This window comes from Phascolarctos cinereus, unplaced genomic scaffold, assembly GCF_003287225.1.
Source record: "Phascolarctos cinereus isolate Bilbo 61053 unplaced genomic scaffold, phaCin_HiC Scaffold_1;HRSCAF=81, whole genome shotgun sequence".
In the NCBI taxonomy this organism is placed as follows: domain Eukaryota; kingdom Metazoa; phylum Chordata; class Mammalia; order Diprotodontia; family Phascolarctidae; genus Phascolarctos; species Phascolarctos cinereus.
In genome coordinates, this window is record NW_027555514.1 from 247,299,660 (window position 1) to 247,316,875 (window position 17,216).

At 38.5% G+C, this 17,216-nt stretch overlaps 1 long non-coding RNA gene and 1 pseudogene across 3 annotated transcripts in view; one reads left to right on the forward strand and one right to left on the reverse strand.

Annotated features, from left to right (window-relative positions):
* The window catches only part of LOC110213194 (uncharacterized), a 48,210-nt gene extending 43,829 nt beyond the window's left edge, over positions 1-4,381 (reverse strand). For all 3 annotated transcript variants that reach the window (XR_013482815.1, XR_002325923.2, XR_013482809.1), the window contains exon 1: positions 4,176-4,381. This is a non-coding gene — a long non-coding RNA (uncharacterized LOC110213194). The remainder of the gene's footprint in view (positions 1-4,175) is intronic.
* On the forward strand, positions 154-1,274 carry LOC110213192 (lupus La protein homolog pseudogene; annotated as a pseudogene).
* Positions 4,382-17,216: the final 12,835 nt, after the last annotated feature.

The window sequence follows — 17,216 nt, forward strand, 5'->3', positions numbered from 1 at the left end:
CATACATATACATGCAGACATTATGTATACATGTATGTATACATGTGTATATGTATACACTGCAACAGGGAGTCGAGGAGTGAGTTCGTGGGTCGTGGGGATCATGGCAGGGCGTTGCAGACCCTGCCGGAACCTCACGGGTTGCCTCCCACAATGTCTGAGAATGGTGACAGTGAAAAAATGACTGATCTGGAGTCCAAAATTTGCCAACAAATTGAGATTGAGCAAACTAACAAAAGACTTTCATATGGTAAGAAGTGCTCTAAAGAAATCAAAGACAGAACTCATGGAAGTTAGTGAGGATATAACTAAAATCAGAAGATTACCAAACAAACCCCTCCCTGAAGTAACAGATGAATATAAAAATGAAGTAAAAAACAGATCCACCTATGTTAAAGGTTTTCCAACAGATGAAACCCTTGATGACATAAAAGAGTGGTTAGACGGCAAAGGTCAAGTACAAAATATTCAAATGAGGAGAACATTACATAAAGCATTTAAGGGATCAATATTTGCTGTGTTTGATGGTGTTGAATCTGCCAAGAAGTTTATAGAAACCCCTGGACAGAAATACAAAGATACAGAGCTGCTGCTGATACTCTTTAAGGAAGATTACTTTGCAAAAAAGAATGAAGAAAGGAAGCAAAATAAAGTAGAAGCTAAAGCAGAAGCTAAATAAGAGTAAGAAGAAAAACAGAGGCAAGCAGAAGATGCTGAATTGAAATCCCTGGATGAAAAGATTGGATGCTTGCTGAAATTTTCTGGTGATTTAGAAGATCAAACCTGTAGAGAAGATCTTCACACACTTTTCTCTAATCATGGAGAAATAAAGTGAATAGACTTCATCAGAGGAGCAAAAGAGGGAAAAATCCTATTTAAAGAAAAGACAAAAGAAGGACTGGACAAAGCCAATGAAGCAAATAATGGAGACTTAAAATTAAGAAGCAAGGATATAACATGGGAAGTATTAGAAGGAGAGACAGAGAAAGAAGCTTTGAAAAAAAATCATTGAAGACCAACAGAAATCCCCAAATAAGTTGAAGTCAAAAGGTCGCAAATTTAAAAGAAAAGGAAGAGGAGGTGGTAAAGCTGTTCAGGGTATACCCGATAAAGGAAAAATACAATTCCAGGGTGAAAAAACAAAATTTGATAGTGATGAAGAACAGGAAAATGGTGATGCTGGAGGATCCTTTAAAAGGACATGAGAAGAACATGAAAAAGGAGAACCTGCAACAAAACAGTTGAAAACAGAAAATGGAGCTGGAGACCAGTAGCTTGATACGAAAATTTTTATTCATTTTAAATAAGTTTTAAGCCGTTTCAGATTTGGGGGTCTTTAAAAAGAAAACTGAATTAAATCCACTTCAATGTCACCTAAAAAAAACCTCTCTACACCAGATCAATACACACATGCATATATATAGACAGTATGTATACATTCATGTAGACATGTGTATATGTATACATGCAAGACAATATTGGATATGTGTGTATACATATACATATGGACATGAGCATGGGACTCTATGCATATGTACATAATATGTATGTACACTATCTCTATATAGATAGATAGTATGTGTGTATGTGTGTACACATGTGCACATACTGGTCATATGTATATATAGTATGTACAAACACACATATAGGTATACATGTGTATATGCACAGGGCAGCATGCACAAAGGTATGTATACATGTGTATATACACGCATGGGGGCACAAACGTGGAGCTCTATATATACACATATGCATACTGTCCACATGTAAACATACTATTTGCATGTATACACATTATACACACATGTGTATATATGTACACAATGCAGTATGTGTACATTTATGCATATGTGTGCATATTACATATATATGGACATGAGCATGGAGCTCTATGTATATATACATGCATACGTATGTGTACTGTCCATATGTATATTTCTGTTCATATGTATATATTCATGTGTGTATATTAGTCTGCTGTAGAGAGATTTTGTTAATGTACGAAGCACCCACTTTCTTCCTCAAGGCAAATTAGTGATTCCTCTGTTATCCTCTTAGAGAGTTGCTTGGGGGACAGAGGAATTGAGTGATTTGCTCATGGTCATGAAATTAGTATGTATCACAGGCAGAACTTGAATCCAGATTTTTCTGATTCCAGTACTGTTCTCTGATGCTTCCTCTTCCATGTATGTAACACATACAAATATTTCTTTTACTTTATGTGTGTGAGAGAACTGGAAAAGGAAATAAAAAGCCCTTTACAAGGTCTGAATTTTCTCTATGTAAACAAAACCATCTGTTATATACAAAGAATTTCAGTCTCCAGAGTGTAGAACCATAAACAACCAATCCTTGAAGACTCTTTCATTCATTATTTTAGTTTGAGAAAAAAGCTTTCCCACCATCCTGATTCCTTTATTTTATCTGTTTTTAATCATTTAAGAATTTTGGAAATTGGTCTCTTTTCTAATATCTTATGAGCTAGTATAATAAGAATGGTCTATGATGTTTTTTTAAGGGGGGCTATACTTGATTTCATTTTCAAATAAACATTTAATTGTTTGCCATTTGAATAAAAACTTCAAAATGTAGATATTGTGGTAAGAGGCAGTGTGGTGTGGAAGCTAGAGCTCTCATCTTGGAGCCAGGAAAACTTGAGTTCCAGTTCTGACTCTAGCTGTATGACCCTGGGTAAATTACTTAACCTCTCAGTGATCTAGGTACTGACCAAATCTGTAAGTTGCAGAGAAGGTGCTAACCTGGACTGGTAGAGAGAATTTCCCCACCAAGGATCTCATTATACTAATGAAATCACAGGTCCAGACTTTCTGTTTCTCTGTCCGTAAGAAGAAACTGTTATTCCATTTTGTAGGTGGGAAAGCTGAGGAAGAGAATGCTAAGTTCAAGGTTCCAGGGCCCACAGCTCTTCAGTGGCGGAGTGCCATCTAGCTTTTCTGACTCACAGGTGAGTAATCTCAATACTTTTTTTTTTGAACACTGAGAGAAGATGCGGTTCTGAGAAAAACAAAGAGTCTATCTCCAATTGGCCAAGCAAGACCCAACAACTGGGAACAGAGTTAAGTCTCAGAGGAACAAACTGAACGTTTTTTCTTTCCCTCTTCATTCCAGAAAGAAATTTCCAAGACATATTTGAAAATAGAATATATCTGCCTGACTTGGCATGCCATGTCTTTCATAGACTATAAGTTCTTTGAGGGGAGGGACTCGTTCATTTCTATTTTTTTGAATCCTCCAATGCCTAACACAGTGCATAATAGGTGCTTAATAAATACGTATTCATTGGTTGATTGATGAACGCAAATCATATAAAAGTATGTTGATACTTTAGATCAAATGAGATAATACATATAAAGCTCTTTGTACATCTTAAAGTGATATGTAAATGTTATTATTGTTGTCGTTATTGTTATTGACTAGGAAGTGTCTTGAACTGCATTTGTCGTTGAACATAGAATCCCAAATGGATTATTCAGAGTAATGCTAGAGGAGACATAGATCAGAGATCACCTTAATTCCATCTCCTATGCTTCCACTTTCACTTGACCCATGAGTCTATAGGAATAGCACTTTGACTCCCATCATGCTCCTGGGGGTGACCAAGAGTGCATTTCTGCTTTTCCTAGGAATAAATTGGGGGTAGTGAAGAAACCAGAAAGGGAATGTAAAGGAAACTTCAGTTGGGGAGGGCATATTATTTTGCCAAGAAGAAGAGACTATAGCTGAAGCTCCCGTTAGGAATGGCTTTCTGGACCAGAAATTCCTATATATCTTGGTCTTTTTCTAAGAATCATTTGACAAGATTTCTACTATGGTGAAAGTAAGATGACAGAATTCTAGATTTGGAGCTAGAAGAGACTTCAGAAGTCACTTAGTCTAACTTTTTTATTTCATGGCAGCTAGGTATCATGGTGGCTAGAGTAAGGGATTTTTTAATCAGGAGGAATTGAGTTCAAATCCTGCCCCAAACATTTATTAGCTGTCTGACCTTGGGCAAGTTATATGACCTCTCTTGGACTCCATTCCTTCACTTTTAACATGGGGAAATAATATGTGTAAAGTCCATTGCAAACCTTAAAGTGCTATGTAAATGTGAGCTATTATTGTTGTTATTTAGAGATTAGGAAACTGAGGCCCAAAGAATTTAAATGACTTACCTAATGGGAGACAAGGAGGAGGTGACAGAGCTGGAATTTGAACTCAGGTTCTTTGACTCTTCAGCCAGCACCGGTTGAATATCGTAGACTGAGGAGCCTACTGGCCATGGCTAGAGTTGGGTCCCCAGCTTTCTGGTCACGTGCTTGGGAAGAACAGAAATGTTGTACGATCCCCCGTCTTAATTTGGATATATAGTAACTCTTGTTTTTACTGTTTACTTTGGCCCTGTCAGTACTAATAATGCTCTTCATATTTGCTGAGTCATTTGTTTGGGAACAGGATGTGCCATGTATTTTAAGTGACAAGTGGGACAGCCTTCCCAAGCAGTTTAGTCAAATGCATTTTAATAATTTGAAGTAATGAAAGGTTTAAGAAAACATATGGAACAGCACGAGGAGGAGAAGAGGTATCTAGGGGCAAGCCACGCCTACTACCCTTGGCCAAGCGAGGGACCTATCTGTAATATTGCCCATCTGGGCCCCATCCAGCTAGCCAAAGGGAATGGCTAAGGTGACTGTGGTACTGTATCCTTACCCTCCTCCTACCTCCCCCAAACTCTTTTGGAATTGTAAATATTATTATTTTTCATCTGCCATTTACTACTACCTCTCTGGTTAACAATCTACTATTACCCATCATTCTCTCAACCACTGGTCATCTAGGAGCAAACTATTGCCAACTCCAACCTCCTATTCTCTTATCCCCATTGAACTCAATCTTGCGTCCTAATCTGATCCTATCTTCCCTATCTACTGTGCCCTCCTGAATTCCTGTGCCATGGTGAACAAAATTCCCTTCATCTGGGACCTATTTCTCTCACACTCCTTCCATTTACTTGAGTCCTGGCTCACCTAGACCACTTCATCCCTGGCGATCTTTTCTAGCATTAACTGGACCTTTATGAGTAGCCTCTAATGACTGGCCCTGGACAGTGAGTTAGAATATCCCACTGTCACTTCTAGACGTCCCTTTGCTTCCACCACTTATCAGCTCCCTCTTTTAAAGTTTGTTTAATTAAAATGTTCCTTTCTAGTCAAATCATGGTGATTGCTATTTACTGACCCCCATTCGTTTTGCCTTTTTTTCTCAGTGAGCCAAGCCCCTGGTTCACTACCTTCCTTTCCTTCCCAATTCCTGCTCTTTATCATGGCCCTTAACTGTGGGTGTTCCCTAAAGGCTCTGTCTTGGGGGAGACTTGAACATCCAGGATGATGCTCCCCAAACTCCCTAACACCTCAATTTCTCAATCTCCTTAAATCCCATGACCTTCTTCTTCATTCCACCTTAGTCAGACGTAGGGTTGGTCATACTCTGGATTTCAGTATTACCAACAAGTGTTCCACTTCCTTAATGAAAAACAAAAACAAAACAAACAGAAAAATACCTGTGACATCTTTCTGTATACCCATAACCTCCAATCATTCCATCTCTGATTATTCTTTATTTTTCCTAACCCTATTATTTGCTCCCATCTCAACCTCAAGTCCCTCTGTCCTTCAATACTTTTTCAGACCATTAATGCCATTCTAATTTCACTTTATTTTATTCCTAATCTGCAGTTAACCAATTTAACTCCTCACTGTCATTTACTTTTGAAACCCACATTTCCCTTTTCTTTTACTCTTATCTTTTGTCAAACCCCAGACCATGATTATGCTCACATAAACTCCTTTTTCTCTGCTCCTACTCATATACTGCTGAACTGTCTTGGAGGAAACCATATAACCAGGCTGACTGGGTATGCTATAAATTCATGTTATTGTTGTTCAGTTGTGTCCAACTCTTCCTGACCCAGTGAACTATACTGTCCCTGGGGTTTTCTTGGCAAAGATGTTGGAATAGTTTGCCATTTCCTTCTCAGAGATTAGGTGACTTACCCAGGGTCATACACCTAGTAAGTGACTGAGGCCAGATTTGACTCAGATCTTCCTGAATCTAGGTCCAGCACTATATTCACTGAGCCATCTAGCTGCCTCTAAATTCATGTTATCACACTTCAACGGGATCCTTACTGTAGTAAGGCAGTCCTTTTATTTCTCTTATTAATTTCCTATATCACTCTCACAGAAGATATTCTAAACCTTTTCCTTCCACCTCAAGGCTCCCATATCTCCCCTTCTTTCTTTCCTCCCTTGAGCTGAATGACCACACTTCTTACTTTATTTGGAAAATTAAAGCTGTTTGTCTTTAGCTACCTCTTCTCCCCTTCTCTTTATCTCAAAACCCTTTGACATGTCCTACTCTCATCCTTTCTTCCAGTTTCTTATAATGAGGTGGCTCTTCTCGTTGTCAATGCCAGCCTCTGCTCACTTGCTTTTTATGCGTGTCTTCTCAATCATCTCCTCCCTCTTTTAGCTTCAAATTTTTTCTTATGCATTTGTTTCTTGCATCTTCACTCATGCCCCCAGTCTTCTTCATGTTTAAAAAAACCTACACTGTAGTTCAAGCTGTCATTCTACATCTTTCCTCCCTTTCTCAGCCAAACTCCTAGAAAAAGCTATCTATATTCATTGCCTCCACTTCCTCTCCTCTTACTCACTCCTCAGTCCTTTTTAATCTGACTTCTGATGTCACCACTCAAATGGAACTGCTCTTCAAAGTCACCTATAATCTCTTAATTGTGAAATCAATTAAAAGTATTTTGGCAGTCCTTATCCTGCGTGATGTCTGCTGCATTTGATACTATCTACCACCCTGTCCTCTGGTATACTCTCTCCTCTCAAGTTTTTGTGACACTGATGTCTCCTGTTTCTTCTAACCATTCCTCACTCTGCTATCTCACCGTCTTTATCATAGCCCTTAACTGTAAGTGTTCCCTATGGCTCTGTCCTGTTCTCTCTTTTCTCATCTTCTCTTACTCTTGGCAACGTCATCAATTCCTATTTGTTTAACCGTTATCTCTTTGCAGATAACTCAGATCTATATGTCCAGCCCCAGTCTTTCTCCTGAGTTTCAATCTGTGTTACCAAGTGCCTACTGGACATTTCAAACTGGATGGCCTGTAAACACCTCAACTCAACATGTCCAGAAGAGAACTCATTATCTTTACCTTCAAACCCATCCCTCCTCCAGAAGTCCCCTTTTCCGTCAAACGCATCATCATTCTTCTAGTCTCCTAGTGTTATAATCTTGGACATATCCTTGACCTTACCCTTTCCTTTACCTCATTTATCCAATCAGTTGACAGAACCTTACTTTTCCTATTTCTATAACATCTCTCACATTTGACTCCTTCTCTCTACTCACACAGCCACCTTAGTTCAGGCCCTCTTCGTCTCTCTCCTAAACTATTGCAGTGATCTCCTAACTGCTGTCTTTGCCTCAAGTCTCTCTCCATTCTAGTTCAGCCTCTCTAAATAGCTACCAAAGTGATTTTCCTTAGGTATAGATCTTATTCTGCCACTCTCCTACTTGATAAATTGTAGTGAATTCATTTGGACTCTAAGATAAAATATAACTTCCCCTACTTAGATTTTAAAGTCCTTTACAACTTGAACCCAACTGATTTTTCTAGCCTCATAGTATATTACTTTCACTTCCTTAGTTGGTGATCCAGCCAAGCTGGCCTTTGCTCTGTTTTCTCACAGCAGCATTCAGTATCCCATAATCATGCATTTGCACTGACCGTACCCCATACCTAGAACATACTCTCTCCTCACTTCTGCCTTAGCGAATCCCTAGGTTCCCTCATAATAGAGTTCAAGTACCAGCTTATACAGCAAACATTTGCTGATCCTCCAAGTGCAAGTGCCCTTCCTAATTACTGTGTATTTATTTGCATTTGCTTTCTTTATTTAATTTTGTACATAAATGTATATTTGTGTATACACACATATATGTACCTGTGTATGTATGTATATATGTGTGTGTGTGTGTGTGTGTGTGTGTGTGTGTGTGTGTGTGTGTGTATTTGTCTGCTCCATTAGAATGGAAACTGCTTAGGAGTAGAGCTCTTATAATAATAGGGCTGCTTTTTAACATTTTGGGATAAAAGTCTTTCCTTGAGTTCACTTTTTTCCAAAGCCATGAACCTCATTATTTCTCAGTACAAAGTCCAACTTTTAATCTAGGTCTAGAGTCCTTGTTGTAGCAGTAAAAACACTGAACTCGAAGTCAGGAGAGATGTAGGTTAAAATCTCACCTATTTCGCTTATTAGCTAGGTAACCACAGGAAAGTAATGTCATCCCTTTCAGTCTTGTTTCCTACAACTGTAAAATGAGGATGACACAGAAATTACTTCACTGGGCTGTTTTGAGATCATACGAGATCATATACATGTAAAGTCCTTTTTATACATTAAATAGCTATAACTATTAGCTGTTCTTTTCATTATTACTATTTTTGGAACTCCTCCACTTTTTGATTCATGTTTTTCCTAACAGTGAAATGGTGCTCTGTGTGTGTGTGTGTGTGTGTGTGTGTGTGTGTGTGTGTGTGTGTGTATGTTTAGGTGTATAAGACTCCTTTGTGCATGGCAGGCAGATTCTCAGGAAGTTGGACCATAACACACCCTTTCAAAGGAACAGCAGTTTACAGTATAGTCCAACAATAATAACTCACTTTTTTTTATAGTAGGCTAAGGTTTGCTAAGTGATTTTTTTATAACAACACTACAAGGTAGGTAATACCAATATTATTATCCTCATTTTATATATGAGGTTAAGTGACTTGCCTCCCAAAACTGTAACTTATGATTCAGCTTCCAAGTTCTTGGCTTACATGGATCTTGTTTGAATTTCCCAGGTCTTCTATTTCCACAACAATCACAGTGTAACCTTTTGACTTTTTCACCTACTCAGAGTTTCCTCTGGGAACCTCACAATATATTTCAAGCCTACATCCCCACAAATGTTGGTAAAAGGATCCTAAGCTCTTGTACAAGCATTCAAAGTAACAATGAATATCATATATTGATTAGCTTCATTTTACCCCAAAGAATATGTAAAAATAGCATAAAACTCATAGTAGTTCATGAACAACAAATACATTTCTCTCTTCCACCCTCCCCTGAGGACTTTTATAGTTCTCCAGACTCATAGCTCTACTTTGTACTTAAGGCTTCCCTTGTCAGTTTTTTTTTTTTAGGCAATTGGGGTTAAGTGACTTGCCCAGGGTCACCCAGCTAGTAAGTGTCAAGTGTTTGGTCCAAGGCTGGATTTGAACTCAGGTCCTCCTGACTTCAGGGCTGGTCCTCTATCCACTGCACCACCTAGGGGGCCCCTTAAGGCTTCCCTTGAAAGGGAAATGTATTTGGGGCAATCCCATCAATATTCTGATGAATTCCTTCTGTTCTTCAGGGACTCAAGTCCAATCTTACAATATTATACTATTCAGGACTTGCATTCTCTTGGAAAGAAAACACAACTAGAAGTAACCTCCTTTCCTGCTGGACCTTTATCAATCAATCAACCAGTCAATCACTAAGTATTTATTAAATGCCTAATATATATCAGGTACCCTGCTAGACTATGGATACATAAAAACAAAGAGTGAAATAATTCCTTCTCTCAAGGAGCTTATGGGGAGACAATAAAGATATGTGTAAGAATAAATATTATGATAAGAAATGCAGATAAATATATTTAAATTCTAGGTAGTTTGAGAAGGGCACTAGCGGCTGAGCAGATCAGAAAGGCTTCACGTGGAAAGTGTTGCTCGATTTGGGGCCTTAAGAAAGAGAGGTATTCAGTGGGGCAGAGATAAGGAGGCGTGCATTACAGGCATGGGGGATGGCCAATGCAAAAATATGGAAATGGGTGATGGAGTGTTTCATGGGAAATAATAGGTTAGGGTAGCTGTATCATAGAATGTAGGAGGGGAAGTAATGGACAATGGGACGGGAAAGTTTGGGTCCAGATTGTGAAAGGCTTTAAAAGCTGGATAGAGAAGTTTATTTTTGCTTCTAGAGGCTACTGGAAGCTATCGTTGTTGATTGAAAAGGGGAGTGGCATAGTCAGAGCTGCACTTGAAGAAAACCATTTTGTTAGTAGTGTGGAAGAGGCTCCTAGGTGGAAAGAGGCTTGACAAAAAGAAACCAGCCAGGAGACTGCTGCAATAATCTCGATCAAAGGTGATGTGATGCTGCGCTAAGATGATAGCTGTGTCAGTAGAAAGAAGGGGTAGGATTCAAGAGATGTTACAGAGAGGAACAGCAAGGTTTGGCAACTGATTGGATATGTGGGGTGAGGGAGAGGGAGGGATCAAGAATGAGGCCAAAGGATTAGAAAAATGGTGGCACCTTTGACAGAAAGTGGGGAAATTTGGAAGAGGAGTGGGTTTTGGGGGAAAGGCAGTGAGTTAGCCAAAAAAAACCTCATGGTCATAGCAGAGGGTCAAGTCTAGGTCCTTTGTTTTCTTGTTTCTTGCTGAGCTCATTCTCTTGTTGCTCTTTCATTTCTGGGGCTGTTTGCAAGATTCTCTTCTTAAGAGTCTGGCGTTGCTCTAGAATTTTTCTCTCTAGGACAGAGGGTTCTTGAACTTTCTAGAAACTTGACATTGTACGGGAAAATTTCCCTCCTTTATCTAGGAGGTTGGAGCCCAGAATACTTAATCCCTTTTCAGACAGCTAGCATTCAGGAACTACTACCATTTCACCATTTAGTTCCATTCTACTCAGATGTCATCTCTTAAATTTATGTTTTTCAATTTACAAACATTTGTTTTCTATCTCTATTCTCTCCCTTTCCCCATTGAACAAGAAATAAAAATAAAATATTTTTAATACATGTATATAGTCAAACTAGATATATTCTTGCATCAGCTATGTCTGAAAATATGTCTTAATCTGCAACCTAAGTCCATCACCTTTCTGTTAGGAGTGTGCTTCATCATGAGTCCTCTGGAATTGTAGTTAGTCATTTAACTGACCTGAGTTCCTAAGTCTTTCAAAGTTGTTTGTCTTTTCTATGTTTTTGTTATAGTACAAATTAATTTCCTGGTTCTGCTCACTTCAGTCTGCATCAGTTCATGTGTCTTCTCAGGCTTCTCAGAAACTGATCCTTTCAGCATTTGTTACAGCACAGTACTCCTTTACATTCATATAGCATAATTTGTTCATCCATTCTCCAGTTAATGGGTGCCTTCTTACTTTCCAGTTCCTTGCTATTACAAAAAGTGTTACTATAAATATTTTTATATATCTGGATTCTTTTCCCTTTGCTCTCTTTGGGTTATAGGACAAGTGGTAGTATAACGTAGCTACTATCTTTTGGCTACACCAATTATATCCCTTTTTATCCACTGCTGGGTTAAGAACTTGGGGTCCCAGACCTTTAGAATTATGGGGTTAGAGCTGAAAGAGAACTTTCATTCAGGCCTTTAAGTTCAACGGCCTAATTATACAAATGAGAAAATTGAGACTCAGAGAATTTAAATGACTTACACATGGGCATTACAAGTAGTATGTGTCTGATGCATGATTTACACTCAGGTCTTCTTGATTTCAAGTTCAGAACTCTATACACTGTGCTGCTTAGTTGGGCTGTGTGGGCTACTGTCCATAACACTTGTAAAGGGTCTCTGCCTCAAGACAGCCCTCCTTGGGGAGACAAGCATTCACCCTCAGACATTTTACTCCATGGACTGAGTCTGTTTTTAGCTCTGCTGCTCTCTGGTCGGTCCTCAACTCTTTCAGCGTCTCTCCCCTTAGAAGACTGATTCTGTTACTGACCTCTTTTCTTTTACAGCTTCAGGACAAAGGTGGGGCTCTGACACAACAGCCTGAACCAACCAGTTTTATCCTCAGTTGAACCACAATATCCCAGGCCTGTGGGATTCTCCCTTGTGGAAGAAGGATTGTTTCTGAACTGTATCACATCAACTTTGCTAAAAAAAGCATCCCGGCTGATTTATTAGGGATAGCGAATGCTTAACTGGAGAGAGTATATAAGGGTTGGGGTGGTGGTGAAGGGAGGTTATCTTTTTAAAGTAAGATTTTTAACACATGCAAAAGTCAGTTTTCTTCCTGAGATGTCAAACTTTTATTTCATAGAATGATAAAGTCATTGCCAACAGTGTTCCCAGAAGTCATTTGGTCTAGTCATTTCACTTTACATAGGAGGAAAGTAAGTGACTTGTTCAAGATGATACAGGTGAATTAAAGAGTTGGGATTTAATGGCATTTAAAATGGTAAAGAGTCCTGGAAGCCTTCTGCTTGAAGTGCTGAGATCCCGAGAAACCAAATGACATGACCTAAGTCCCCTGGGAAGGTAAGTAGTAAAACCCTACAGGTTTGCTCACTCTAAACCCAGCATTCTTTCCACTGCTCCATGAGGTCTCTGAAAGGTTTGTGGAAGTAAGGTACTTAGGCCAGTATTTGAAAGATTCATTCATTTATTCACTCATTCAGCAAGAATTTATTATATAGCCATTATGCTCCAGATAACAATCTGGGCTCTGATAATACATAGACAAAATGAAAACCAGTCCCGCTCTCAAAATCCTTACATTTTATTGGAGGGAGACTATGTATGTATGTATGTATGTATGTATGTATGTATGTATGTGTGTATGTATGTATGCATGTATGTGGGTGTATATACATACATATATACATATGTACATACATACACAGAGAAGTAAATATAAGGTATGTAATAATAGCTAGCACTTACATAGTGCTTTAAAATTTACAAGTTGCTTTATATAGGCTGATAATAATAGCTGACATTTATGTAACACCTACTACGTGCCAGGCACTCTACTAAGTGCTTTACAAATAATATCTCATTTGCTCCTCACAACAACCCTGGGAGGTAGGTGCTATTACCAGTTCAGTTTACAGATGAGGAAATTGAGGCAAACCAAGGTTAAGGGATTTGCCCAGGATCACAAGGCTAGTGTCTGAGGCTGGATTTGAATTCAGATCTTCCTGACTCCAGGCCCAGCACTCTATCCACTTTGTCACTTCAGTACTACTTAATAACAATAACAATAATAATAATATTTATTTATCTAGTACTTACTCTGTGCCAGGCACTATGCTAAGCACTTTACAAATATTTTCTTGTTTGACTCTCCCAACAACCCTGGCAGGTAATTTCTTCTGCTATACCTATTTTGCAGAGAAGGCAACTGAGGTTGAGAGAAATTAAGTGACTTATCTAGAGCCACACAGCTAGTAAGTATCTAGGGCAGGATTTGAACTCAAATTTTCCTGACTCCAGGCCCAGCATTCTATCTACTCTGCTGCTACCTGCCATATATTATATAAAAAGTAAGTCCAAAAGAATTTGTTGAATGTGAATCAAATAAAATAATAATTTAAAGCACTTAGGATAGGGCCTGGCACATAGTAAGTGCTACATAAATGTTAGCTATTATTATTAACAACAATGATGATAATAAATGAATGACTAGGAAAGGCTTGCTATAGGAGGTGACTCTCCAGTTGAGATCTGAAGGAAGTTTGTCATGTCAAGAGCTGCAGGTGAAGAAGGAGGGAGTGGAATTACTTCCTCCACCATGGCAGATCCCAAACCCTGTACCACTTAGGAGATGGTCTCTAAGACTTGCTGTGGCAAAAAAATTAATCACCCTGCAGCCTGTCTACTGAGAAATCTTTTAGAATTTAGGTAGACTGATCCAGATAGGATAGATACAGAGTCTGTCATAGGGCCCCTATTCACGTCTTTTTCCAGTCTGGTAGGAATTGAAGAGTACAGGAATACTCATCTTCCTGAGTTCAAATCCAGCCTCAGACACTTACTAGCTATGTGACCCTGGACAAGTCACTTAATTCTGCTTGCCTCAGTTTTGTCATCTGTAAAATGAGCTTGGAGAAGGACATGACAAACCACTTCAGTATCTGTTCCAAGAAAACCCCAAATGGGATCAAAAGACAAAGAGTCACACATGACTGAAATGATTGAACAATAAACAACAATAAAAGGAATTGAAGAATTTGTTTTGTTGATATGGCCTTTGATTGCTTCCTCAACATGGCACCAGGCATCAGAGGAGGATTTTGATCAAACAAAACAGTAGCGAATGAAACTGACTCAGGTGGTCAGAGGTCTAGGTTGTTCTAGTCTGGACTTCACTGCTCGTGACCTGGATAACCTGGAACAATTTACTGAATCTTGGTTATCATTACCCTCTGCAATGAGAAAGTTGGGCTCGTCAATCTCCAGGCCCTCTTTCAGCTAAGCAGTACTACAACTCTAGGATTCTTTAAAATTTACAGCACAGTGTCAGTCGAAAAGCATAAATTAAACATCTATGATGTGTCAGGCACTGTGCATAGTGCTAGGAATACAAAGGTAAAAAACTCCCCCCCCAAAAAACAAACAAACCCCACAAAGTTCCAAACTATCCCTGCTTTCACTGGAGTTCACAGTAAGGGGGAGAGATAACGTGCAAACAACTATGTACGAATAAGTTATATGCAGAATATTTGGAGATAATTATTAGAAGAAAGGCAGTAGAATGAAGGTAGATCAGGAAAGGTTTCCTATAGAAGATGGTATTTTAGTGGAGATTCCAGAGGCAGTCAGGGAGACTAGGAGAAGGACGTGAAGAGGAACACAGAGACAGACACCAAAAATACCCATTTAAAAGAAATTTTTTGTTTGGAAGTTTGTCAAGATTTATTTGCAAGGATTTTTCCCCCTTTTGTAAGATGCCAGATTAATTGATCAGTTTTCCAATTCTGCATGATGGAAAGTTCTTTAAAAGAATAAATTTAAAGTAATGATAATAATGACAATAGTAAGTAGTATTCACTTTATAAATATTATCTTTTTGTCCTCTCGATACACCTTGGAGGTAGGTACAATTATTACCCTTATTTTGAAAATGAAGAAACTCAGTCTGAGAAAGGTTAAGTGACTTCACCAGGGTCACATAGCTAGTAAGAATCTGAGGTAAGGTTTGAACTCAGGGCTTTCTAATTCCAGGTTGGCACTCTATCTTCTGAATCACCTAGATGCCTAGCGTTTACAACCTATTACCTTGGTTTCTTTCTCTTTATTCCCTTCTTCCAAAAACAAACAAACCATATTGTTCCCTGTAAACGGTGAAAACAAAACAAAGCAAAATTTTAGAAATAAATTTAGAAGTTTGATATTTTATCTTTTCATGCAGGACCATAGCAACAGGTCAGTAATGCAGTTCATTGCATTCTGGACTTAGAATTAGGAAGACAATTCAAATCCTGATTTAGACCCTTACTAACTGTGTGATCCTGGGTAATAATAATAATAGTATCTAGCATTTATTTAGTGTTTTAAGGTTTGCCAAGTGTTTTACAAATATATTGTTTTATTATCATAAAAACCCTGGGAGGTAGGTGCTATTCTTTTCTCTATTTACCAAGTTTAAGTGACTTTTTTCGTCTGGAAAATGAGAGGATTGGACTCATTGGCCTCTAAGGCCCCCCAGCTCTAAATTTATGATATTGTAATATGATCAGGACCCACAGTCACTTTTGAGGTGGTCACAGCAAGAAGCCAAAACCAGAGTTGAATTTTCTGCTCTGTAACTGGTTTCTATTTTTGTAAAACTGAAATAAAGTTGAATTTATTTCTTATAAAATTGTGTAGGAATGGGGTTTAGGTTAGGCTGCTAAAGACTGTTTCTATATGATCACTGGCTAAAGCCTGAAAGTCCAAGGTCATATAAAGAATCCCTAGCATGATTCCTCTCCTTTTTTGGGGAGTACTATCTGAACATACTTCATTCTTACTGGTTTAAATGGGAGGCAGAAGGATATGGGAGTCCCCTCTTAGCTAAGGGGCTGTTGTCACAGTAGCAGTCTTTTACTCAGCAAATTAAAAACTAGATCTGAAATACAAAGGGAGCTGCTCTGAGGTCCTGTGTACATTATCACTCAATAGAAACCCTGATCTCTAGAAAAAATAGCATGTTTTCTTAGCAGGGATTGCTTTTGTAGAGGAAAAATATTGTGTGATTCTAAGAATCTAAAAAAACCCCATTGTGTTCTCTTCCAGGGTATTGTTAATTATGTTTGCAATCTTATAAAGAGCTTCAAAAAGAACAAAGAATCTTCAAAAACTTATGATAATAGGAAGAGCCATTAAATAGTGCCTGAAATTGTACAAATCATCTATCACCAAATGATAATAAAAATAATGGCTCCATTCTTGTAGCATTTTGCCAATAGTAATTGTTACACAGGACTTTAAAGTTACAAATTCCTCTACAAGATGAATCTCATTGAAATCATTTCACCTCAATTAAATTCAATTATACAAACATTTATTAAGAACATCCCATGGGCAGAAGCAACTTTGGTGAAGTGGAGAGATAACAGGCCAGGGAGTTAGAAGGACCTGGGTTCTCATCTGTAAAAATGAATGGGTTGTACTCAATGGTCCCTCCCATTTCTAAATCCAGACATGTTGACACATACTGGCTGTGTGATTTTGGACAAGTCACTTATACTTTCAGTCCTTTAGGCAATTCTCTCCCCTTTTAAGTTGTGGGAGGGGTATAGACCTGCCATAGTAAAGGGTGTCCCTCATGTGGGAGTTCCCTACATTACTGAAATCAGTGAAAGTCAAATACTGTTGTTATTATGGGCATGGCCCTGTCCTAGGGTTTTATTGGTACTTATGCAGATAAGTAAGTACAAAATTTTACAAAATTATTCTCTGTGTCAAAAGTACCAATAATTAAGAGCATCAGGAAAAGCTTCATGGCAATTGAACTGTGCTTCAGAGGAAGCAAAGCACTCTAGTGAGCAGAAGGTAAGATGGGAGAGCAATTTAAATAGGGGATTATGTGTCCAAAGGAGACCGAGAGCTGGAAGGGACCTCAAACTGAGACTGTCGAGTTTCACCACCTCATTTTATTTGTGAAGAAACCGAAATCTCTCAAGGTTAGGTGACTTGCCTAGGGACACACAAGCTCTAGGTATCAGAGGTTGGATTTGTACCAAGGCTTGCTAACTCCAAATCTATTATTCTTTCCACTGTACTACACTGCCTTTCAAAACATGAGGGTGGGATTTAGATATAGAATCCTTTAAATGCTGACTAAACGTTAAATACTATCTAAACATTTCTAGCCATTGTAGAG